General features: G+C 32.9%; 1 pseudogene; it reads right to left on the bottom strand.

The window, feature by feature from the left end:
• Positions 1–767: 767 nt before the first annotated feature.
• Positions 768–26,430, bottom strand: LOC121392225 (annotated as a pseudogene).
• Positions 26,431–27,964: the final 1,534 nt, after the last annotated feature.

The raw sequence follows: 27,964 nt of genomic DNA, 5'->3' as shown, positions 1-27,964 counted from the left end.
AATTCGGAAAAAATTATGTAAGTGCAGTGATTATTTTAACTACAGAAGGGAAAAGATCATCTTCATACATAGTTTATTTTAACAAAGATTATGTGACATTAACTTAGGCATTCAGAGTGTGTTTTGGTATATCCTAGTCTAGTATCACAAAATAAGAAAAATCATGCAATCTCTCAACCACAAACCATTCCTAAATTATAACAATATGACAAGGTACAAGTAGATAACTTAATGTTAAGACATTCCCAGAAAACACTTTTAACCCTCCCCTCTACATGGGCAAGGGTTACGATACTGGCCTGTACATTATCCTGACAGTGCATTCAAAATACAAAACTTCTTCCATTTGCAACACATTAATGCTGAAAATGAGGTACACATGAAACCACAAACATTTAGTGTTCAAAAAGCCCAAGAAAACATGATAATAACAAAACCGAAATAATTTGTCAAATTTTCGTACACATTCTCCCAAACCAAGAGGCACAGGCAAATAAGGTAACGATTATTGTTTAGAAAGTGAAACAAATAGCAGCTAAAAACAACACCAACTGCCTAATGTTCATGTAAATGTAGACAAATGTTTCACTTTTTAGCAACATACATCACTGACAAGTCAGGACACTATAGGTTGTCACCACATCTATAAGCACACTAATAGGATAAAGCTACAAACTTCAATAATTTTTATGAGTCAACTCAGTCAATATTTGCTTACAACTACAGTTAAGCAGCCATTTTTAGTCCATTTAATGGCAAACACATACCTGTCGTCTCCAATTGAATCCACATTCAAATTTGTCAAAAATACAGTCATTTTCATAGAGGGAACATAATCTACTTCTTAATAATCGTGAACTGGATAGACTTCTACTGGTCGACTCTCCATCGTTACATCCTTAAATTTAACTGTTAGATAGTCACAGAGATAGAATGTATCGGCCATTTCGACTGAAACGTACATCAGATATAGAAGCAATAATTTCAGAGAAGAAAGATCTACTGCTTACATCTTCTGGTTTCTTCAAACACTAAAGAAAAAAATGCATAATGTATCATAAGCAACACGAAAATTATATTAATTATGCTGTTTCAAAATGTTATTTTACTAGAGATTAAACAACCTTGTGCCTGTTGCACATTTCTGAGTTAACTTATAGACATGTAATATAGCTCAAGTTAGTTGCTCCAAGGAAGTATACAAATAATGGGGGATGGTTCAGTATCAATCCAATAAAAAAACAAAAAGTAGCAGCTATGGCATGAACATCATCCTACTCCATAACACATACATTTACAACAGTATTAAGTTACAACACATGTGTCTGTGGTGTACTATTATGTAGGATGGAGCTAGTGTCATCACTGCTATCTTGTTCGTGGTCTTCTTATCACTAAGTCATTCCTACATCACAAAAATGTCGAATTCATAAAATGGACATTTACTCAAATTTTTCCGCAATAAGTGTAATATCCAAAATTGAGTCACAGATGGATGTGAATATTGAGCATTTGTGTTATTTTTTGTTGATTTTTTCACTACTTCCTGGTTTTTCTTCTGCGAGATGTCAACATTGTTGTGTGGGATAAAAACCAATAAAAATATAAAATGTAGTACTGACAAAAAAAAACAGTAAACAAGGTAAGCACTTGGGGATTTTGTTACAACATATGATAATAACGAAATAAAACAGCAAGGGTCAAAAAGTTACCCTTCATACAAATATGGCAATTTAAGCGTAGTATCAAAAAGTGAATGATGTGTGATGATTTCTTAACACAACTATTTACATAGGTGCGTTACATCTTCCTTCCATGGTTTTAGGATTATCATATCTACATATTCCTTTATTTTTATAATAATAACCAGCTTTCTTATAAGCGAAAATTTACAAAAGGTCTACTAACAAATAACAGTAATGATCAAGTGATTAGTTTAATTCTATCTATGCAAAACAGAAGAGCTACAAGCAGACTATGTGATTGATTCCCTGTAATGGTCACAAAAACGTTGATTTCACCATAGCCTGCTAACTCCAAGTGTCTGCCATGTTCTTTTAGAGTTATTGAACACCATGACCGACAGCGTGGAAGTGTGCTTATAAAATGCTTTGTAACAATCTTAAACCTAGATATAAGTGCATCATCTGCCACATTTTTCTAAGGTAATCCATACATCTTACACTACTGGGCAAACGTTATATGAAGTTTGATAATAGCTAAAACTTTGACATTTATCACCACCTAGCATGGCTTTATGTGCTGGTAATAAAAAAAGTATTTGACCTACTTGTAAACAAGATATACCTAATTGTCAATCTAGTGTTTTTGAAGAGAAATCAAATATAAGATTGCATACAGTAACAGTACAAGACATGTCAAAACCAAGATCCAACTACATTTAGCATGTTGATCACAAAGTGCCTTCTCTCTCATGTCACATAGCCTAACAGTTTCCTTACTGCTAGAATAAATAAATTCATGACAGCTAGAGAAGGGTGAAACTGAGTAGCAGTGATAAGCTTCTGTCACACTCTTCCATATTAGCAGGTTAAATATCAACAACAATATCTTAAAAGTAAGAGTTAAGAAAGAGCACAAAAATGAGTCAATATTTGCGACTAATTACTAAACAGCATTAGGATACTAAAACTTTGCTCCGTTGTTTTCAATGTGCCTACATTTATTCTCAAATAATCTGCTGATAGGAATGTACCAATCATCACTGTTGACTGATATAGAATTATGTGATATGTGTGATCATTGGAGGAAAATCTTCGGGGCATAGCCTCAATTGATAGGCCTTCTTTCAATTTTTTCTTGTTAGTCTCAGCTTAGTAACATCTTGTCGATCACGAAGTAAGCCATCAATCAGTGACAGTATTGAAGTCGGAGAAACGTCACTTTGCAATCTTTCAGAAAATTTTCCATAACTTGATGGTTTATCTGACAGAAAGGATGTTTACTAGTAGACATATGTGAACTATATGATACCAAATTAGCTAGAGTATTATTTTGTATGCATTTGAAAATATGACTGTCAATGCAAAAATTACAGAAACAATTAATTGACAGACACAGCTCCGTATGAGAGAGGACTTCTCAAGTTCAGTACCTTAAGGCACTACTGCATAATTATAATAAGCTTAAAACATTCAAATTTAGCTAAGTAATTTTTAGCAAATTTCTTAGTCTCTACACACACCAAAATCATTAAGTCAATTAAAGTAGGCTTGAGGTAATATCTTCAACTACATTGTCTATTTTAGATGTAGGAATGTTAAGTGGAAACTGTGAGTGTTTTATGCTAACTAGTTTCTGTAGTCTTCTTATAAAAGTATACAGGCAGTCCCAAAACTGCTTTGACACATCATGCATATAAATATGTCCACATATATGGATTAGTAAACTGAAATGCAAATAATGACCAAACATGGCCTGTTTATCTACCACAACAGTATTAGTATCACATTGATATAAATGTATTCAAGTTGACAGAGAATGTTCATATCCTCAAAGGTATACATTTTAAAAAACATCAATAACATTACAGGCAAACTGTTAACGTGGCTTCACCATGACGGGACAAAAAAGGTGACAATAACAAATCAAAACAATTTTAAAAATGATTTCTTGTTAAAAAATGCACATTGAATGTTCTAGCTTTAAGTTTTGGAAATTTATGTAAGCGCCTTACATTCAGTTATACTACCCTGGAAATGCTAGAATGTTACTATACTTACCAAACATTTTTTGCTCCATTTAAGTGAAGTACAAGAGCACAAAGTTATTATATAAAACTAGAATGGCACTAAGCACCACATACACCCTGCACACAAAGGTGGAGTTTTGCATTGTCATCTGTAAGATGAGGTTTAATCATGAAAGTTGATGACACATCTATTATGGGTAACCTGCATATAACTGTTGTCAAGTCCTATAATGTATACCACGGCTGTGTAAATAGGTGACTGATATCAATAATACTGTATAGTAAACTAATATGGTCTACTGATATCGATCCCATTTTGCCCTATTAGTGCCTTGAGGGTTTCTATACTGCAGCCAATTCAGACAATTATGGTCACAATATAGTCAACACATCCTTACATTAACGATATTAATTTTTATTATCAACTCATTACTTGCTATAACAATTTAATATGAATTATGTTTGAGGCGTTGTAGAACAAGGACCAAACTCACCATTTGTCGTTAACAGAAAGGAGGGATCCGCCGTTTGCTTTACCAACAATTTGATTTCTTCTCTCAGTCAATTTCTAAAAACTTTTAAGATAATCCAACTCTGGCTCATGGCTTTGAAAGGTACTATAACATTATAGTCATAAACAACGAAAATGGGAGGAGATGAATACGCTAGGTTTGTTTTGCACCTGTTCAATAAAGGAAAAACTATTACTTAAAAATTTTCATAAGGAACTGCATATCAGTAGTTATTGACACATCATCAATCATGTTTGTTTAAAGTAAACAGCTAATAGAAGACAAATGCCTAAGGAAATGTCATAGTAATCCTTTAGATTGATCACAATGATCACTAATAAAAATAGTAACTGGACTACTCATTACACCTAACAGACAGATATTCACATATGTATCTCATACTGAACAATGTTATATACAAACAAGTCCATACTGAGCCTTAACCTAACCTTGTGCCATCCCTTTGAAAAAACAACCACTCGACCTCCCTTATCACCTGTAGCCAAAAATTCACCATCCTGATTAAATTCGACAGTGCGATTATATCAGCTGTGAGGAAGAGAAATTCTAATTGACTGGATACTTCCTTACATATGACAGGCTGCTGAAATGTTAGGAACACAAATGAACTAATCACAACATATACTACATAGGCTATAATCCACTCTATTACTAGACTAAGTGTTCATGAGCAAGATGCAAACATGACATTTTCATAACCAGTTAGATCCTGATATATAAATCTTCAGCAAGTCATTTGACAATACTGCCACCATCTATCAAAGTTACATGACTTTTATTACTGACATTGACAGAGGATATCCACTGTTAAGATTTAAATGATGCATAGCATAGTTTAGAAGGATATGAGGCACTGAATAGCACACTCAAGACTGTACATATTGTAAAATAGTTGTGTGGCAAATTAACAGTTGCTTTTCCAATACTATAACCACTCCTAGAACACTAAGGTAACCACTTTAAACACACTTCTATGAACTGCAACATACATTTCAAATACAAAATCACATCATTTAGTTTTAAACACACAAAGGGAACTTACCATTCAGCCACTTTCATCTTCATAGTTCCTTTACACCTGTGAAAGCACCATGGAATCTCCCCTTCCAACCCCATCCCTCCTACCAAAGAACAAATAGTTGAAAATGTTTTAAAAATGCATATGATTTTTGTGTATATGGTGGAATTCTCGTAACAAGGTAAATGCCACCATCAGACAAATTACCTTCATACAATTTTTTTTCAACTTTTTTTTTTTTTTTTTTTTTTGTTTCTTTTTTTTGTTTTTTTTTTTTGTTTGTTTTTTCCACATACAAATAACCCCACTCACCGTTGCCATGTCTTTCGCGTTCACTCCAGCTGTAAATACGACTTATTATTGTTGCAGTCTTGCAAAAGACAGGTTATATGAGTCTAGTCAAAGAGATGGATGTCAAAGGATAAACAGGAAATAATACTCCCTCTCTTAGTCGCGGAAGCCTCTCTTCTACAAGATCAAGTGGTAGCCATCTTGCTTCCGGTTCTTTTTGGAGATCGCGGTAGCTCAGTGATAGTGTCTAGGTGTGGCAAGTATTAAACTAGAGATTTTGCATAGGGCAGGTTGACTTGGCAATATTAATATTCCATAGAATATATGAGTTGTTAATTAACTGTGAAAAGTTCTCATAACTAAGGCATTGAGCAGGTAGTCAAGATGGGTGATGCACAAAATGGTTGTCTTATTATATTTACATTAAGTTGAATGTTAGCCAGTCTTAATAGAGCCTTTGTCAATGGTTATATTTAATAATAGACTGTAACTGGTATTTCAGGGTACTCAATTTTCCAGTTTCCTTGTCCCCGTTGTCTTGACATCTATATAAAAGACACAAAACAAAATTTTTGCGAACAGTTTGTCCTAGTGAATAACAGTGCAATCAAATCATACACATTATCTATCTAATGTACCCATACCCAAAGGTGGAGTAAGTTCATACTTTATAGACGTTATTATAGAATCAAATTGTCCTTTGACAGCAAAGTAACTATTTGTTTGACTAGCAACATCTAAAGTAGCTGTAACAGCATAATTATATAAGTGGTTGATTAAGGGGAAATGGTTAACTTCAGTGTATCCTTGATGAAAAGTCTTAGGCAATGCATCCTGTTCACTTACTATCATCATTACACTCAAGTCAAAACAGATTATTAGTTTACAGATTTTCATTGGACTTCTTTTTAACGTGTGTCTCATTCCACTGGCCAACTATACAGTCTAATATCGATTTTACACTATAAAACCATTGCATACTTGTAATAATAATGTATGGGTACTTAGGAGTCAAACTAAACAGTAGTCCCTGGGATCATAAAAATTCAATTCCACAATTTCTTGAATAAAGCAGCACCAATGGCATAACCACTAAGCACATAAAATGCACATTAAGTGATTATAATTGTTAAACTCATACAAAATTGCTATGCTTGCAGCATAGACTATTGTGCCAGATAATTTCACCTCAATACAGTAATGGCTAAACTAATTCCAAGTCCATAATTCTATACAGGTGGTACAAGGCGCCTAGTTCACAAGGGGCCTTAAAAATGTTAGGAACCGTTGGCACAGAAATATCTTCAACTAACTGGGTGAATACAGAGAAAATGTTTTTTTTTTTTTGGGGGGGGGGTTTTGTGGTTTTTTTTTGTTTTTGGGTTTTTTTTGGTTTTTTTTTTTTTTTTGAAGCCAATCATTGAATTTGATGTAAATGCCGTAATGATTATAAATAGAGAATATATTGATTGTTATAGGCTGCTTATAAAGCAAATAGTATTTGTTTCTAATGCTTTGCCACAAATTTCCATGGTTTTCATACAATAATTTGAAATTTTCCTTGGAAGTCAATCACTCCAGCAGCTACAATGTTACATGCAAAACAATCCCATCATGCTCAACAAGTTTATTAATATTTCTAAAACATTATTCCACCAAACTAATATATGTACAGGTTCCTTTAAAAGTAATGTTATATTTTACCTTCCATTGGTTGTTATAACTTTTCCATGTCTGCGAGGTCGGGTGGTGCTTGTTGTGATTATGCTTAAAGTTTTTTGTTAACCAGTTGTTATTTTTATTCAATAGGTCCTATGAATCTGAAATTGATAAGTTACAATATGACTTTACACAGGTTAATAAACCACACATAATTACTTCAGGAAAAAAGTCATTTACAAACACTTCAGGGCCCCTGAGAAACTGACAAAAGGCTCAGGGTAATGTTGACAATTACATGCTCTTACTTTTAGCCTTCAACCAACTCTGAGGATTATCAGCAACTTGGGCTAAAGCTTTTTTTTTCAGTGTATTATGCAATGGTTAACAGGTTTTACACTTGCAACTACACCCGTAGGCATTTGGACTACATGAGTGTGATGTACCTAATATCGACACACATATTGTGTGCTAGCCATCCTGAATTGGAAACAGTTGAAACTACAACATATTTAAAAGTTTCATTCTAGTGAACTACATGTAAATGACTTTTAGATATTGTGACAGCCCTTTATACAATACTATAATACCTTCAATTCAGCTTCTTTTATTTCTTAAATAAGCTCATCATCTTCTCTACCCCAGCCCAAAATATATTTGTCAAACCATTTACCTAAATGAAACAAATACAATAATAGTAGTCAAGAATATATAGTCATTGCTATCACTGAATCCTATCAGATATATCATTTCATATTAAGAAGAAAATCATTGCAAAAGTACTGAGTAGCCTAGCAAAAGGAAATAATGAACCAAGGACAATTAGAACCCTTGATAGTTGTTTGGATACTCAACTAACCAAGCCATTTCATACAATGAAAGTGACATTTTTCTCTCTACTATCAAATTACAAATGTATATAAGATTAAGGCATCTTTCTGACAGTATTCTAAATAGTTTCAGATAGCTACTGTGAAGTTGTAGTATGCACAACCCAGTTTGGGGTACTGGACCTTTCTGAAGACTTCTAACACTGACAGATCTCATCATGATAAAACCCAGCTACTTTGCCAACAATGTTTAAGAAAAAGAAGTCAACTTAACTAATTTGATTCTAAAAACCACAGTTGCCTACACACAAGCCTATTTATACCTACACAAGACAGTATCACTACATACATGCTGCAAATATTTATTCCTGTATTGATGCCTCAGATATTTGACACATTAAACTACAACCAGCATTTAATGTACTCTCTACCTTTTGAAAGTGCTCCCTAGTCATCATCCGAATTCCCCCAATATACTTTTCATAATGATAAGTGATGAAGTTGTGGTGAAGATATGTGAAGCGGTCCCTTCTACAGGATAGCTGTACTTTAAAGATCATTGTTTAATGGTAAGAGATCGACATCATGCATTACCATATAGTCACAGTGGATTGCGAGTAAGAACAATCCAACATTCAGTAACATTGCACGATTAAACCTGTATATGATGAACCAGATTAAACAAATAGACTCAGTATGCATGGGGAAGTCCAAAACTGTTCAAATACATGTGCGTTTTAAGCAAGTTTTAAAAAGTAAAGAGAATTGATATGGTTGCTACTTTGTTTCCTCAAGAAGATAACTTAGTAACCCATATAGACAATGGCGAGCTTGTAGAGTAGTTAACTAATAAGATTTTGCTTTATGAAGTAATATTATAATATTATATCATATATACATGATACAAATTGACTTTATTTCACATACACAAAAACCTAACCTGTGCTTATCCACTTGATTAATTGCCAAATTTTCATGGTTCACTTTCTGTTGATTCAAAAAAGTGATGCATGTAAGGGACAAACTCAATCAACTCATCCCAGCGATCCGAAAATGGGACAAGAACAGCTAAAGTGTGATTCTTCAACTGATGAATGCTTTCTGAAATGAAAGGTGTTTTCACTAATATGTCATTGCTTGAGCTAATCTAGACCTTGAATTATTGATTACAGAATATTGTGACAGCTTATTATGGGGGGAACAGTCTTAGAGCAGTCACAAATCACATCCATTTTTTGTCGCTTGACAAGAAGACTAGGAAGAGTTAATGAAGAGATATATAAACAAAAACTATTCCCAACACGATTTATAATCCGAGACATACCCAACAGATTGCCGAAGACAAGCATAGGTGAAATAACCACACCCTCATCGGCACACTCCCAATTCTAACCCAAGAAATGGCTGAACTGTAAGTTTAAGCGTTAAGTAGTATTGTACATTTTCATAAATCAAGTCTTAAATGTGAAATGACATAGTTATGTTTTTATAACTTTCCGTTACCATTTAATAAATAGTGTTAATCTGGGTCAACTCAGTGGTCAGTAGCTACCTCTGCTAGCAGAGGAATAGTACAGATAGCCTAGTGGCCTGTGATCACAGGTATTGGAAAATAGATTTGCCCAACTCTGGCGTTATTCTGTAATGTTACTCGCACTAATTAAAATTAATACTGTAGTGAAATCAAGAAAATGATTCTGATTATAAGTGCCAACAAGAAGTCCCTACTAACCATTTATGTGTAATTATATTTCGGTCTTTTTAAGATGCAACTAAGAGTTAAACTCGTCATCAATTGGATTTAGACCTTAAACCTGCCTAAACCATAATTGTAAACACAAACACTAACAACTATTTTTAGTAAATGTGTGCTTACATCCAAACCTGTAATAGAATGATACACGACTAAATGCTCGTATGTAGTGACCACCTAACACCATAATTATACTATTCACCATCATTTTGTAGTACTAGTGATGAGGAATTTTTAACTCCACAATCCTGCATTGTTCTGATATTTGGGATACCTGCTTCAGGAAACTTACATAGCAAGAGAACTTGTAGCCAAGGAGTGCAATTATTTGGAGAGAAGTATTGTTTTGTACATGTTTGTATGGATGATTTTTATCCCAAAGACACAAGAGCTGAAGATATGCATTTGGGTATGAAACTGGCACACTTATAGGAAAGGGGGAATGTGCTTGTGACCTTTAAATGTATTGTAGTTTGTCTCTCTCAAAATTACATTAGGTGCATGTAGCACAGTAGCATATACTGATCAACTCTGGTTTTAGTTTGAAACATTTTGACCTAGTGCATATGTGTAACTATGATACACATTGATTATTTTATTCTATGTATGCAAGGTGACTGGCATGAATATATTACCTTAAATATGTGTCACCAGCTGTATGCAATTGTTATAGCCTTAGGCACTTTCTCTTATTAATTAGGTTTTATTTATGTCGTCAACAAATGCACTTTTTATGTTTTCACTGTAGAGATAATGACAGTTCATCTAGTAAAGACTTTAACTGGAAAGAAACAAGAAGATTTGTCAATCTTGTATTGAAGAATTTTTGAGTGGAAGGGACCTTCGTAAATATAATGATACCACTGCAAGAATATTTAGTTCTGTTCTACCTATTCATCAGTCAGCAGTAGTGAATGATTATTGATGATAACCTTCCATTAAGAAGCATGCGACATGAGTATTAACAAGTAGCTAGAAAATGTAATAGCAACAAATACACAACAGTCTATTAAAGTATATGGTATTGCAGATTCATTGGTTTCCTTTCAGTGTGTGTTCAATGCAAACTTGAAATTGCTCAAAAAGCGCAACTCCCAGAGGTCAAATCCAATTCCCTTTCATACTTTATTTTGCTATGGCAGCGCAACTTGAAATACCTGATGCCCAAAGCATCACTGGGAAAAAAAACAGTATGATAGTAGGACAGTAGCTACTCAAAGAGGGCCCCAAATGGTTATATGTGCTACATGGTATAATAATATCAATACAATCTAAATTAATGCCAACATGGTTTATATTTGACAGTAGGGATATAGTAGAGCACTGTAATAGACTTTTACAAAACCCTGAATAGTGATTGATATTAAAGAGAAAATCAAAGTCAGTTTTAACTTTGTATTAACCATTCACTAACATACAATATGCTTCTCTTTGTAGGTAGATGGACAAAAAGCAACATCTGAAAGTGTTGCTCTATCAATGTGATCAGATTCTACGACAGTTAGTATCTAAAGAGATAAGCAAACAAAAAGTTTAGAGCTAATGCCTTTGAAGAGTTTTTAACATAATACAATTAATGCATAAGACAAGGATCGAACTTGTGCGACAAACTAACAGTAATAAGTAGCATAGCTAAATTTCCCATAGAATTCTTATTAGGTGTATCTGTTTGCTACCTTCACATGAATCTGTACACACAGCCTAAATCATAAAGCTTATTACAAGTGTTTCCTTATATTGTATAGAAAGTATATTCTTATTAGTAGTACTAGTTTTCAGGCAGTAAATGAGTGAGAAGCCTTCAGAGCAAGCTATATATAGTACACTTAGCTAAAAGGATATTACGTTCAAATCAATAACATGGATTGTCTAACAAATATTTTATAGGAACATGTGACATACAGAATTTACAAGAGTTAGCTAAGAGAGCAAATCAAAGCAGAAGAGGTGTTTTAATTGAGCTGCGGTCTGGTCATCTGCTAAGTGCAGATGTTCGTGGGTCATCTAATGACAAGGAAACTGTTTCTTTCCAAAACCTAGAAGATACATTAATATTAAGATTTAATCACTTTTAAATAAAATGTAATAAAGCATTTTGCAACATCCATATTATGACAACTTTGCAGTCAGTTTTTTGACCTTCCTTCTCGTTCCAAACAGTAGTCCTTTAACAGGTAAGCTGGTTGATATCTGCACACAAATTTGACTGCTGACACCAGCATTGATGAGATGCCCAGCGAGGTGGATGATACTTTTAATGCAGGATTTGGCCTGGTATTGTCACTATCACCAGGGAGGGTGTATCTAAAAATTGGATTTTTTTATTGAGCCCAGCAGTACATAACATTTAGGATGGCCAGAAAAGAGAGATAGTACCAACTTCAAACTTCCTAATCTCATTTGACCATTTAAATATGCTTTATGCATGCAAGTAGATTTTTAATGGAGTAAAAATAGCCTTTGTCTACACTTATAGATCACATCATATATTCCATTAAAGCAACTTCAATGAAGCAGTATTGTGGAGAACACTCAATGTAGTATACAAACCAATGATTTTACAATTATTATATACGAATAAACTTTCACCACTAGACTCCTTGTAATTTGACATGACAAGATATTCATATATGAACAGTTTGAATTTTGTTCATAACCTATACTAATAAGAGAGCTTTTAGCTCAAAAATGGCTTTGGTTAGCCTAGGCTTACTATTCAAGTAGTTAACCTATTTTCCATCATATTGGGTAGCCTCAACCCAGTTGGTTTTATTAGTCATTGTGTGTCCATTAAAAGTGTGGTACCCAATGAAATTACTGTTTATGTACCATCAATGTTTCACATAATTAACACAATTTAAACTCTCCACCAGCAATCATCCTTCTGTTTAATACTATTCTGTCTTTCACAGACACCCTCCATTAAGTACTAGCAAATTGCTCTATGTAAAAGGCTATCAAACGGAAGAAAAAAAACTTGAAAAGTTATAAAGACCTTTTAAAAAGCATAGGCAAGGTGAGAACAAGTGTATGTGTGCAAAATACAATTATCTACAACTTCATGTGAGAATTTTTATTAAAATATTTACTTTTTAAGCTATTGCAAATTTTACTTACCTGACTATGGCAGCATGGCATGGCATTTGCAAACAACTAACATGACTAGTGAAACTGCAGCTAAGGTTCTGCACTTTAGTGCTTTCATTTTATTTATATTGTTTACTATAGGTCTGTACTATTAGTATACATTTTGAGGGTGTTCACATATTCTAATTGGTCTCCTCATCATTAATCCGCGCTGGTCTCTACACTATGTTCTATACTTTATTATAACATTATCCAATGAAAACTGGTCTAATCATATAGTCACAACAGAGTCATGTAACTACTATTCAAGCTACAACACATAGCACGCAACAACATAACAAAGGCCTTAAAATAACGCTAGCTAAGAAGGTATGCACTATTTTCAAGTCCTTAAGGCCATAATGTTTTTTTAGCTAGTTAGAAGAGTCTTTAATGTTGGTGATAACAGTTCTAGAAATTTGCTTAGCAACACCTGAAGACATTATATAACAAAATGCAACCTTTAACCAGTTGCAGCATAGTATTTTCATTAAGTTTATTTTGTGACATAATCTTCAAGGCACACCTAGTAAAACTTTCATGTTCTGCTACAAAAGACTTTATTGCATCCCCATTCAAGGTGACAAACCATTGTATGAATGAACATACAAAAATGTCTATATACATAGCAAACACAAAATTGAAGGATAAATATTAATGTAATGGCAGAATTATCTAGCAGCTAATTGGTGTCAATATAACAAAACAGGCCCTGTTTAAAGGAAGATTTGTAGCAAGAAAAGTTCTTACTAAGTGGCTACTAGCGAGGGATTTCATACTACTATTCCTACACTGGCCTTGTATAAAACCCTCTCTATATTCATTGTTTTTTTAAATTTTTTTGTTACTTGTCGGGTCAGGCTAGAGCTCTTTTAGTATACCTACCAAAACTTAAACTAAAATATATTTTTTTTATACAGGAGATAACATTTTAGTACATACTAATTACAACTAAATGCAAATTTAGTACTTAATATTGCTAAAACTAATAGTACAAGCTGAAACCAAATCTAAAAACTTTTGCTACCAAAACCAAACTCTAAGTAACAATTTTTATTTCTAAAATATTTAATTAACTATAATAGCTGTATGAAGTTATTGATCAATTCTCTTACCCAGAAAACCTAACCATTATCAAGATCTGCTTATGAAGAAAATTTGTTTATAGCTGCCACTACCTGTAAACTAAATATAACTATGTGCATTGCCATCATAACAATATAGTTAATCAATTTGATTAACTATATAACATTTTTCTTCATTGCTCTGACAATGAACTACAGCTATATGTTACTTTAAAAATAAAACAGTGTGATGTTAGATTTCAGCATTTTATGTCTTTACACAATCTAATCAAACATGCATTAGTTATTCATATCAACAATGTTATCAAAATATCTGACCCCCACGTCATACAACCTGCAATAAGGCACCCTAATATCCGCAAAAATAGCCAAATATCAGAATAAGACCACTTCTGTAATAATTACAAGGAGTTAGGTATATGAATGTGTATATACTCACTAAAATACAGTGAATTCTCATGTAATTAGGCCCATTCTGAATCAGTAGGGAGAAAATTCCGATAATGAATCTGTGATTAAAGTTGAGAATATACTTATTAAAAATTTATTTACCTGAATTGAGGATCAGTAGAAGAGTACCCATTAGAATAGCTTGATCTCAGGATATTTTACTTCAGGTTCAATAACGCTGTCTGTATAGAGCCATATTCCTTAATGTTTCAAGATGATACCTAATATAAATAAATACAACACTTATATGTTGACGCATGCAACAAAGTCATATCAAAACCTGGAGCTAAATAAAACTTCCTTAAATCAAAATTCAAATAAAGAGCAAGGTAATTAACAATCACTACTGCAGCATATAACTAAAATAGGCAAACAAAAGTATTAGTACACCATCTAATTTTGTTAGGACAGCATATTAAGGGCTTTAAAAGGAATTTACATAGAGCTTTGGTCCGGTGTCATGCCATTTCGTCTAAATCCTTCCATTTTGTCTAACAAAATGGGACTTTTGTCCCATTTTGTCTAATAGTGTAAAAGGTCTAAGATAAGTGGATTAATGTGCCAGTAAAGGTTATGGAATTCTAAAAAGGGCTTTGATGTCTTAAAGATAGAGTACTTAATGGAGCCTTTTCATACATACAACATATGAATCAATGGAGTTCAAGTTGTACATCCATCAGTGATAGCAATTTGTCTTTGTTCCCCCAGCTTTTGTCAGGTTAGCATGGAGTGAATTACAAGAGAATTCTCCAGACTTTGACAACAAGGAGAGTTTTGTTCAATATACTTGAAAAGTACATGGATAGATGGCAACTTCCTATTTGTTCCGTGAATGTTTATACACAAGAGGGGTCCCTTGCATTAATAACAAAGCTGAAGGATGGCAGATAGTAAAATTAAGAAACTTGCTGGGAAATCCACCCAAACATTTACGAGGCAGTTACCCTTTTCAAGTCTGAACAAGCTGCCAACAGAAGTCAGTTTAATGCAGCTGGCTGCAGGAGGGCTTCCAAGAAGAAGGAGAAGAAAGTACAGAAACCACAAGAACAGACTGAAAATTATTAAGGAAAGGATGAAGCAGGAGATTATATGTTAAAAGAACTTCTTAGGGCATATAGCCATTGGGTTTGTCTTTGTAATTACTGTTATTTAAATCAATTTAGTTTTTAGACGAAATGGGACAACTGTACTTTTGATAGACGAAATGGGATTAGACGAAATGGCTATAAACCTTTGGTCCAACCTATATATATGTGTGCTTCATAAGGAAAAATCCTAAACAAATTTGCTAGGGAGAGGTGACCCAAGAAATATCCCTAGGAGTTATTGTTGATCGGGATGAACCAGTACATGGTATAGAATTGTGGTGAAAGCTGGGATTCGAGCAAAAAGTATTCCAGGAATCAGTTTGATCTCTGTCCACAGCAACTCTTTTGAATGATTCTGATGTCAACACAGAATCTACAATCACACTCCGTTTCTTAGCTCTCAAGTTCTACAGCTTCTAGCAGACAAGGGTTCTTCTTCCGGTGTGACTGTAGCAAAGGCAAGAAACAGTGTGAGACAAACAGTGCAAATGTTATAAAGCAAAGAGACTGCAGGTGTCACAGCAGTCTCATTGTCATAATAAGAATTGAGAATTGTGTACAGATAGTAAAAACTAATCATAGCATTTTCAGATTTTATTTATCATTGTAATCGTTTCTGAATAAAGTTCCTTACAACACTTAAACAATGTTTACTTTTCTACCATATATCACATTCAGTGATTTTGCAAAATAACAATGAAATCAACTAGTGAATTTTATGATGTCCTCTAAGTGAAAAAAAAGTGATTTCACAACTCCCTGAAAGTTTCAGGGATTTCACAAATCCCTATTTAGACAATCTTACTGTAACGTGTGTGTATATATATATATTATATATTATAATCACATATACTTCACTCCCATAAACAGAAGACTGAACAATATTATATACAAAGCTCATACTGACTGGCTACTTATGTAGCGTTTCAATATGGATTTGGGTGTTCATGTTCGCCTTGTTTCTTTATTTTTTTGGCATGTCATTCCTACATCATCTTTCATTTCAAAATGCTTTTAATTACTTGTATAATTATTTTAAGGGTCAATTAGACCCACATGCATACTCTAGTATATAAAGTTTTTAAAAGCATAAATCAATCAAAGTAGAGGTTACACTTCAATACTTGTCACCATTGTATATACAAAATCATGTTCTTGGAGATCACATATAGACTGAACCTGTAGGAACCTGCTTTACAATAGCAAATACAGCTTAGTATATAGCCCAACAAAACAGGCAGGCATTTGATAGTAGAACCCTAAAATAAATATACATATATACTATACATATATAGATATATATATATATAATATATATATATATATATATTATATATTATACAGTATATAATATTACATGCACACACACATACATGTTGCGTGCATGCATACACCCATAAATACATGCATGCATACATACATACATACATACGTAAGTACGTATGTACGTGAATGCAATGCACACATACCATGAACTTAATATTATAATTTACAAAGTGAGTAAATCAATCAAAGGAAGCATATATGGTATCACAGTAGTGCTATAACACTACACTTTCATTTGACATTTATAATTTGTGACTACATTTCAGAAACAGGACTTAGTCTTGCAAAAAAATCAAACAAATGTTGACATATTAGTAGTTACTATTTGCATGGCCACATAGAAACCACTTTCTATATGACATTCACACAAAAACCTTTTGTGAACAAGTATTTCTTTGTCAGGTGTAAGATTTTAGTTCATTATTATTATTATGTCTCCACTACTATTAGACTGCTAAAGTGAAGGAAAATTAAGAAACAAAAACTTAGTGCAGACATAACAAAATATATAGCAAGATTGAATAATTGTAAGTAAATGCATTACTTGACCTATGGATGCCTACCTTGTAACACAAGAGTCATAAAATTCATCAACTTCTGGAAATGTATGAGCAGGAACAACACACAATGCCTTAATATCATGTCTTTCTTTTTTTTTCGTAATCAAAGCAACATATAGAGCTAACAAAAACAGTGCAGTCTTTGCCTCCATCCAGTAAATGCAACACATAAAGTCCTCTGGTCTAAACAAAATAACCCTAATTGTAATCACAAAATAATATAAAGATTCTTAAGCAAATATTCTCTCCAGCAAAAATACTATAGTCATTTTCAAAACTGTTTAAATAACATTACTATTTCACTGACTCTATATACTGAATCATGTCCACATATATTTATATTGACAGAAGTCAAGCTAAGCCCTGCTATTTCCTACTTGATAGTGTATTTTTTATATAATAGTTCATTACTGTCAATGAAATATAAATTACATGGTGGCAAAGTCCAGTGTCACAAGTTATTTATAATAGATAGCACAACCTGAAAATGTGAATATAAATAGAGATAAATGATTTGTGGAGCAAAAATGTCTAGTTATGTTTATCATAGCAAATTTATTGGAATTAATGAATATGTTTACATTCCTTTCTGGTATCAGTAAACTATTATTAAAGCAATTATTCACTTTTTAAATATTTAAAAATATTTTATCTTGCCTTATAACTAGCTAATACAATACAGGATTTGCTTAGTCAACCACTTTTTCACAATTAATTTGTACAAAACACTGCTACATACATGTTTTCAGTTTACACATGTTATCAAACATCATAAATGATCCTACAATGTATTTGCTAAATACCTGTAAATTCTAGTGTTTGGTTCCATATCCTCACAGTTTCTTCAATTTTTAGAAGCAAGAGCTTGGTACCAAGAAAGCCTTTTCATCATGAATATTCTTTCTAACCAACTAAGCGACTCTCTAATAAGAAACAAAACATTAGTACTATGATTTAAATCAACAAGTACAATTCAGGGACATGTAGCTCTTCTTATGTGAGAAAGGTCTAGATTTTTAGCAATTTTTACCATCAAAAAAATAAATTTCTTATACAAAGCTAGAACATGTATACTTTTGTAGCCCTCCTTTCTGTAATAAGGTGTGACTAACAACTCCCTTAAAGATTGGGGCCAACATTGCTGTATCAATGAAGTACTTGGTGTATTACTACCATGATAACTCAAAATTGCTTTGAGACTGTTTTAATAATGATGGTTACTGCTGTAAAATTAAAAAACAATTGACTAATATGAACTGAAGACTTCTAAAGAGAGAAAAGCCATGATAATTTGCTACTTTAAGTTAAATGATAAAGTATTGCTTAACAGAAGTTAAGCACCGTTTTGACCTTACAGCATCTATAGAATAGTGCCTTTACTAAAACTTGTAGCATAATACCTGTAACAAAAAATCAATTTGACACTCTGGACATACAGACCCTTAGCATGTTAAGATGTAACATATGTACAATTTAACATGTATTACTGTTACTATTGTTATGTAACCCTGAAATTATGTAATGTTTAGTTTATCAATGATTTCTATAAAAACAAAGAGTTTATGTTGCTCTGAGAGAAGAGGAAAATCCAATGCACAACATCATAACATTTTTTGTTACAGGGTGTGATTGCTCTTTGACTTCTGATAGGACTTAAGGCACACAAATGAAGTCCCAGAGAGAGGAAGTACAGGGATTCAGTCATAAAATGTTTAAAGATACATGTGCTACCCAAAAGATCAAGTCCTTGGGAAAAACAAGGATGAGATAATTGATGAATTGCTTATAAGTACCTGAAGTCTCACGACAGGAGAGCACTACCAAAACACAGCTCTTGCAGTTGATTGTGAAGATGTAGGAGACAAATTGAAATACAGAAAGAGTCTTTAAGCACAGCAGAACACATGAGAAGACCGACGGGTAAGACGTCAAGAAAAAGCACTGAGAGAACTTTGGTCTCAAATTACTGAAGACAGTTCAAGGACTCAAGTGAGGTCACCTCACAGATCTTTTAATGAATATCCTGAGAAGTTTGGTCTCAAATTACCAAAGATAGTTCCAGAACTCAAGTGAAGCCACCTCACAGATCTCTTAACTAATACCCTGATGAAGTGGTGTGGAAATCCAAGTGTGAAAAGCCTACTTCACCCTACAGACATATTTACTCAAGTGGCCAAATAATTTACATGACAAGTTGATGCATGAAAATCAGAACTTGAGCTGTCCTTAGTCTTAAGAGTATCCCAATGACACTCTCCATGCAGTTGCTTGTGTAAGCAGGAAACTGCAGACTCATTAACAGTCGTTCTTGCTAAGTTTAAAATGGTGACTGATTCACAAGACACTATCCTGACTGGACAACATTAAGAATCACAACCTTTGACTCACAAGATGGGCTATCTTGCTCTAACCACACACTATGACCTATCTCCCTGCAACAATACACTATGATGTATAACATTGTCAAGGAATTAATAATGTGGTTGCAGATGCTCTCTCTCAAGTAATGGCTGAGCTTAAGAAGGAAGGTGTTACCATTGATATGTAGCCCTGACATTATAAAATGCTAGTTTGTCAATGATTTCTATAAAAAGCAAAATGTTTAATCGAAAAAACAACTTTGTGACAATACCCATAGATGTTCAAAGATCCAACAAGGTAGGACTTAACAAAGTAACATCACAGCACTGTGAGCTTACATGGCCTGACAAAAACACATCATAGCCACATCACTTAGAATGTTTGTGGTATGATAAAGCCACATACATGTTATTCTAGAGTTTTGTGACTGATACAGCTTATATGGCCTGTATATAGATACCATTTCATTTTGAATAAAAATTAGTGTTGCAACAAGCATTATGGACATTCTTGCAAAGTTATATCTCTAATAAACTTTCAGATAAATATTACTTCAAACCTTGGCAGCATATTCAGTTTTAGAAGTTTCAGCTTTAATGTGGCAGTACAGTGACATTTACATCCTTTATTTTTGTGCCATTCTTTAGCTACATTACATCAATGATACCTAAAGTTGGGATTGTAAGACTAGACTGTCATGCTGTGTAACTATATATTAATGCAAAAAATCACTCAGTCATATGTAAGGCTATCTCTACATGCTACATGATATTATTTGTGGTTCTTTGTATCAGACACTATCTCTATATGGTGATCATAAGCAATTATTTTGTAGTTGACTACAGGTATATGTATATTATAATTAATATAATTGGGTGCACTGTATATCAGTAGCATCATACCTTGCTTATATACACTATAATTTTACATATTCGGGTGTGCTGTATCAGTAGCAGCATACCTTGCTTTACAGTCATTTTCCAAAGAATAGTTACTTTGAATAGTCAAAATATAGTCAGGAGATAATTTTAATAGTAAAGAACCAATAGGCTTTTTCAATAAAGCAGTGTCTTGGCCTTCAAAGGTTACCTTTACACGGTATGCAACACTAGAAGGAAAATATATTACTGCATGCAAATTAAAAATAATATCACCTTTTTGAATCATCAGGGATATGACCCAATTTGTACAGTGTGATACTCTTCCTGAAGATGTCTAAGTGGGAGCAGCAAGTTTGTCCTCATCAATTTCAAAAAACACACTTTTCAAAAAAAACTGACATTTGTTTTCAGTAACGAAGAAAAATACTAAAAAAATGTACAGAGTTAGTTACCTCCGTACTATTACAGAATAGTGACCTCTGTTTACAACAAAACAGAACCTAGTAAATAGTATAACGAGTATACACATAAGCAGATTAGTAACTTCATTATGTTGCTACTTACATGAGATCTTACATGGACATAATTGGATTGCCATGCTTACAACAGTTGCATCTCACTAAGTGCAATACCCACAAACACAAACAAAGAAACTACTTTTACAGTACAAATCTCATTTTATCATCATGTACATTAGAGTATTAAAGCTATTTCATAATGTATAGGCTGTGTATCATGAATATCAACCAGATTGAACAGTCAAACTGTGATATCATAGTGAATTACAATGAAGACAAAAGGTTTAATCTACCTTCTATTTTAATTAATTAGGCACTGGCAAAAAGTTCTATTAACAAAAGCATGTAAAATTGGTCACTCATGAAAGGTGTGCTTAATTGGAGAGCATTAATAACAACAGTTAACATCTTACTTAGTAGGAATAGTGCAGGGAATAAAGGGTTACCCTATTGTATATACAAGATCAAATCTCTCTTTTAATGAACACAATTTAAAAGCACCTACCTACCTTTTATCTTTGAATAAATTCAAAAGTCATTGAGGAGAAGCTTACAGTTATGCCAAAAAGTATCATTAAAGTAATTAGCTATCATTCATAATATACTAGAATTATTATTAATAAAAATAATTGGTTGTTGACACTGTTTCATCACCATCAAGGTTGTCTGTATATGTTGCTTTCAATGAAATTCTTGATTAATATACTTAATACGATATACATTCATACTTACTTTAAATATCTCAAACGTGTCCTGCAAAGCAGATGGCAAACCAGGAAAGGCATACACATTGTTGACTACAACAAGAGGGCAAACAATTCGCTTATCATTGGTATACACTCTAGCAGACTTAGCTACCTAAACAATAATAACACCATAACACTCAGTAATAATCAATATGCATTACAAACAACAGTTTAGAAAGCAATTCATAACTTCTTATACTACAGTGCTTAAAATGTAGAGATTGACCAATAAAAGTGATCCTATTTTAGTACACTTCATGGCTTAAAAAGCTCACTTATATAAACCTGAAAGGCTTTAACAAACATTTCAATTTCAATTCCCAGGTAGTTAGGCTTTTGGTTTGGTCAGAAACCATTACTTACACACAGAAAAATGGCAAGTAGCCTTAAAGTTTTACTTTTGTCATTGCCAAAACAATAGTGAGGTACAAAAGGGGAACTTATTATACAATATATAATGTTTAGTATTTGCAGCATAACAATTTCATACATAAAAGGTGATGTTTATGACATCACTTTTGTACCAAAACTGGAGTTAAATAAATAAGGTAAACTTTTGCAAGACATAGCATGACAAATGTCAAGTACAACACTCAACAATAAGCATTAAAACCTTTTACTCAATTTTCTAGTTCGTCATTATTACAGGTGACTCAGCATAGTTTAGGACTACATTCTACTTTAGCATGAACACTGTTTCTTTCCAAACGAAATGCCTTTCTTGTACAGATACTCTTCATCCTATATATGTTTAACAATTTGAGTTCTCAGTGAGAAAAAGAGATCCCTAGGAATACTCTATATCAATTTAAGTAGTTAATCTATCAAAGCAACATGTAAAAAGATAATTCAAAACAAAACACTGGACAGTTAAAAGCAAAGAAGTTAGTTAATGTGTTGTGTTTGAAAGCAACATTTGCTTCTGCAAACCAATGAAATTTTACCCAATAACATATTCATGCTTGCTTTCTCACAATATAAAACAGTTAAGTCATGGATAACAAAGTTACTAAATTTTTTTCTTGGTTATAAATCGCTTTGCCTTAAGTCTCTACCCAAGGTCAATATCATCAATAGCCTTTTATAAATATGTAATAAGATGCTTTAACAGAATCAAGTTGAAAAGTTTACAAAACATTACATGACTCAATCACCCAAAATACATCCTATTTATATAGAAACTAAAGTCTAAAAAGTCCAGAAGATTACAAGTAAAGAGATTGGAAGAACAATCTAATAACTAGCAGAACACAGAAGTGCATAGTTTCGTTAAGACAGTGCTTACAAATACAACACCTCGTTGTCAATCTATTTAAATCTATACATACAAAATAGCAGCAATGGCAAATGAACCATCCTATATAATAGCAGACAAAAGGCTATATAAGATTTTTTTCATGTGTATTTCTCTATAAATGGATGTGATGTAACAACTTTTCTTTAAAACTTTTTAACAATGTAAATTTAGTACAAATAGCACAAAATCTCACATTCATTACCATAAGAACATGCAACAAGTTATAATTCTTCTCATCAATGAAAAACAATCATGACTTGGAACTATAATTTTTGCAAGATATGAAAGTGCTAACATGTTATAATAGATGATATATCCTGAGCAAGCATAACTATGTCACTAGCACAATAATTTTGTTAGAGATGTTTCTGTCTATTTAAGCTATAAAATATGTAACATGTACCACAAATTCTTGTTTTATGTCAGGAATATTAGAAAAATAGTTTAAAATACCCTAGATGTCAGCTAAAGGTTAGCCAAGGACTGATATTCCAGGGTTGAGGTCTGATATTACTGCTGTACACCTCAAAGCAATGGTCTATATGTTATATATGTATATTATGACAAGATTCATAGCCCATATTATGATAAGATTCATAATGAATTTGAGTGTCAGTTCCACATAACATATAAAGACCTCATGGCAAGTTATTATTTCAAATATTATACCTGAGTAACCTGACAGCTTAATAGCTAGTTCCTTCTTCATAAATAGCAAAGCAGCAGGTTTATATAGACCAGAAGACAAGCTTTATCAGTTCTGACATTGTTGATGGCTCTATATAAGCATTACAAACCTGCCAACCTGAGAATTTAAATGACTGTTGCTGAATTGCTATATTCATATATGTCCAGGGTTTGCCATCAGAATATCTATAGGATGTCCTATGCTGTCCATACTCCAACAGTCTAATATGACACTTAGAAGAGACAGCGGGATTCCTAAGGAATTCTTATGGCAAATCTGGACAACACTGACTATATTACGGAGTGACAGTGATAAGTTAGGATGATAAATTATATCAGATATATCATAGTTCATGAATGCAATGCCATCAGTGTCCTTGGATCCACCAGAGTAGTTGTTACAGATGCTGAGGACCTGTCTTTTTGACATTTTGACTAAAATTTTTCTATAATGTAATTACTTATTTATAATTATAACTTTTTGTCTTTACAACTATCCTTACACTTCTCTTTTTATATACCAACCCGACTGTACATTAGTTGTTTATATTGATAGATAGATAGATAGATAGATAGATAGATAGACAGATATACCATGTGTTATAATAACATTCTTAACCATACATTTTGAATGCCAATGTTCTATGTATGGTATATACTATAAAAAATCAATGGCAACATTTCCCCACTTAGCTATGCCACTGATTAACATATTTATGTCATGGTATTACTTTATTATTGGTAATAAAGACTTTCTATGATGGGGAATTTTTGCACTGACGTTTTGGTTTTTTTCAGAATTATCATCACTACATCTTTTTTATTACATTTCATATATACTTGTGTCATTTGTGGAAATAGACACAGATTTTGCACTACTAAATTCAGCATCAGTTTCTTTACAATTATAACTACTGGAATAATTCAACACTTGAAACTATCTAAGAAGTATGTACATGTACTCAACTCAAACATATACACAAGGTTATGCTCACCATTGTCATCTTTAATAAAGGATGATCATCAGGAGGAGATTTATCTTCATTAAATAGCAATCGCAAAAGACTGGGATGGGAACACACATCTTCTCTGAATGCTTTTGCTATTCCTGAAAGAACAGGTGGAAAGTAAATAGTCCTTTCAGACTCAATATGTAGTCACTATGTAGAAGTTTATACTGCCATTTCTACTGTAATTTTTGGCTAATACATTTGTACAGCCGTCCCCACATTTCATGAATTTTTTGAAAAGGATTATGTACTTGTTATTATCTAATTCTCAGAAGGGAAGAGTTAGTCTACCCATCAAGTGTACTTAATTTAATGAAATGAATAAACACGAATACGTCTTAAGTTGTAACCATTATTTGGTGATTTTATACTGCCATTCTTACTGGAATCTTGTGTAAGATGTTTGTAGTGCAATCCCTACTTTACTGAATTTTTTATACCGATAATTTCTTATGTACTTGTTTTCTTTAGAAACAACTCTTTTAGAATAACATTTATATCATTTGAACATAAGTGTATACATATGTACACTGAAAATAATCAAACCAATCAGCCAAATACTCTGAAGTCCATATCTAGTCTCAGATCCTTTTTCTTAGAGATTAGTAAAAGCTGTTCTCTTCTTAGAACAGAGCAACAAACAGATGTAACAGAAAACACTTGATCAAGATCATTGTATAATAGATACTGACTGTCCCTCCACTTTCCATCCCATAAATTAATTAATGACATAAAATAGATTTTTTTCTTGTTAAAGATACTTGAAACCAAGACATTACAAAGAGAATTCCTGATGCAGGCCATGATAGCTTTGAAGTATGTCTTTACTAATTGCTCTAAGTAACAATTACAATTTTCTAATTATCAGACTCTTTTCCAATTGTTAATAATTACTTAAAACCAAAACATTGAAAGAAGAAAAATATAAACATCTATAGTTTATTGCTACATAGTCTACTTTTATATTTCTTTAGACACACAACAGACTTTATCAATCCCAAAAAATTACTATATGTACAATATGCAATTTCCTACATTTTACTTCATAAAAATGCTTCGTTCTCAAGACATGTCACTTCATTCTGCTAAGATCTTTGCTTCGTATTTGATGGTGGGTGAGGTACTTGTTTTGTGTGCACATGTCTTCCAGTTAGCTAACAATGCACTTTAAACTACTCAAACTCGGAACTCAGTAACAACAGTGTCCATAGCTACATACACAAAGTTTGACAGAGAAGCAGTCAAAGTCAAGTACTATGAAAAGCTGTCAATGGATTAAAAACTTGGAACATCAGAAAAATTTTAAAAAAAGCACAGGCAAGACGGAACAAGTGTTTGCTCAATAAAACTATTATGGGTACAAAAAACAATTCTCTACAAACTCAAAATGGAAACTTCCATAAAAATGTTTCATTTTGAAGTTATGACAAATTTTTACTGACCTGATAACCATCTTTGCCAACAGTTGTAGTATAAGTAGATACAATCCATAGAGGTATCTAAAAAACACAACATTACCAAAAACTGTCTTACAAAAATGCCAATTAACTGTGAATATTAATGCCACGCCCACAGTTTCAATACCATCTACCATCTGCGTTGAGTGCATAAAGTAAAAGTTCTGTTTGCCAGTTTTACTCTAAGTATTTAGTTAGTTCTCATGCAGATGTAGCTTGGCAATTGCAAAGAAACGGACATGTTATAGAAATGAAGGGAGGGCTCTTCACTTTAGTGAATTTCATTTACGTCTGTGTACTCAGGGAAAATAGCATATGTAGGTACTCCATCTTTACCAGCTCTCCCCACTGTGTTAAACATATCAACAGGTTCATCCAAGCCTATTATTAAATGGACATCAGGTTAGTCTACTGCAATTTCAAAAGCTACTGTGGATTTTTCTATATGTGGTGAAGAGTTTGTAATACTTGCAAATACCTATTCCTTAACTTCAGTGTCAGTTTTTGTCAACAAGATATCAATTAAACGACATTTAACAATTTTCTCAGCAGATTCTGGATGCTCCACAAATTCACAACCCATGTTCCTTTTAAAGAAAGAGGAGTTTGCCACACAATTTTTAATATTTATATATCTCTATTCTGGAAGCAATGCTGTTCCACTTTCAGTTCTCTCAAAAGTGTTAAAAGCATTTTTGGAATTTTCTTTATCTCAACAATATTGTACCTAAAGTTAATATCTGGAGAGCATATTACTAAGGATGGTCCAACCATACACAATCAGCTTCCAACTTCTTGTAAATTGTGTGTAAATGAGGTTGTTAAAACCATGTTCACATTAGACGTAAACTTCTTCACCAATTCTTCAATAGGCTTGTCTGAAAGTTAGACTCCATTAAATTACAAAATGTGCTTCATCTATGATAAGGCCAACTAGACATCTTTTATAAATTACACATCTAACTAACTATATAAACTATGCTATCAAGTCCTTTGTTGACGGCATTTTGACATCAGCTTCTAATTTCATGTCGACATATCCTAAAGAAACATCATATCTTGTTAAAATATTTACTTTTGTCCTCAATAAAAGCAGTTAGAGAAGCAAATACCACAATTATGGAGCTCTTTTCAATCAGCTTATTGTGAGAAAGCACTGCAATGCAAGCAAAACAGGCCATCTTTCCATAGTGTGTTGGAAGAACAGTGAAAACATCACTTCCCCTTAAACATTTGTAAAACATTATAACTGCATGTTCTTTTAGTGCTAAAATTAATATTGAAGTCTTTCTTCTGCTTATGAAATGGCTGCACACATATCTATGACTAGCACATGTGCTAGTTGTGTGACATAGCAGACTGAAGTTCTAGGTATCAAAAGTACTTTTCACATGGAAATATTGATTAAAAATAATCCGTGGAAGGTGCAGATAGTTCTAAAAAGTGACTGTCATCAATGTTTTCTCAGCTGTCACACAGACACAGAGTAATCCCCAATTATAAAATGAATAACAGAAAATGATTACCCATTGATGTTTTTTCTACATATAGAAATACATTTTGATATGTAGACTGT

The sequence above is a fragment of the Gigantopelta aegis genome, unplaced genomic scaffold (genome assembly GCF_016097555.1).
Source record: "Gigantopelta aegis isolate Gae_Host unplaced genomic scaffold, Gae_host_genome ctg3540_pilon_pilon, whole genome shotgun sequence".
Lineage (NCBI taxonomy): Eukaryota > Metazoa > Mollusca > Gastropoda > Neomphalida > Peltospiridae > Gigantopelta > Gigantopelta aegis.
This window is presented reverse-complemented; position numbering and strand designations above follow the sequence as displayed.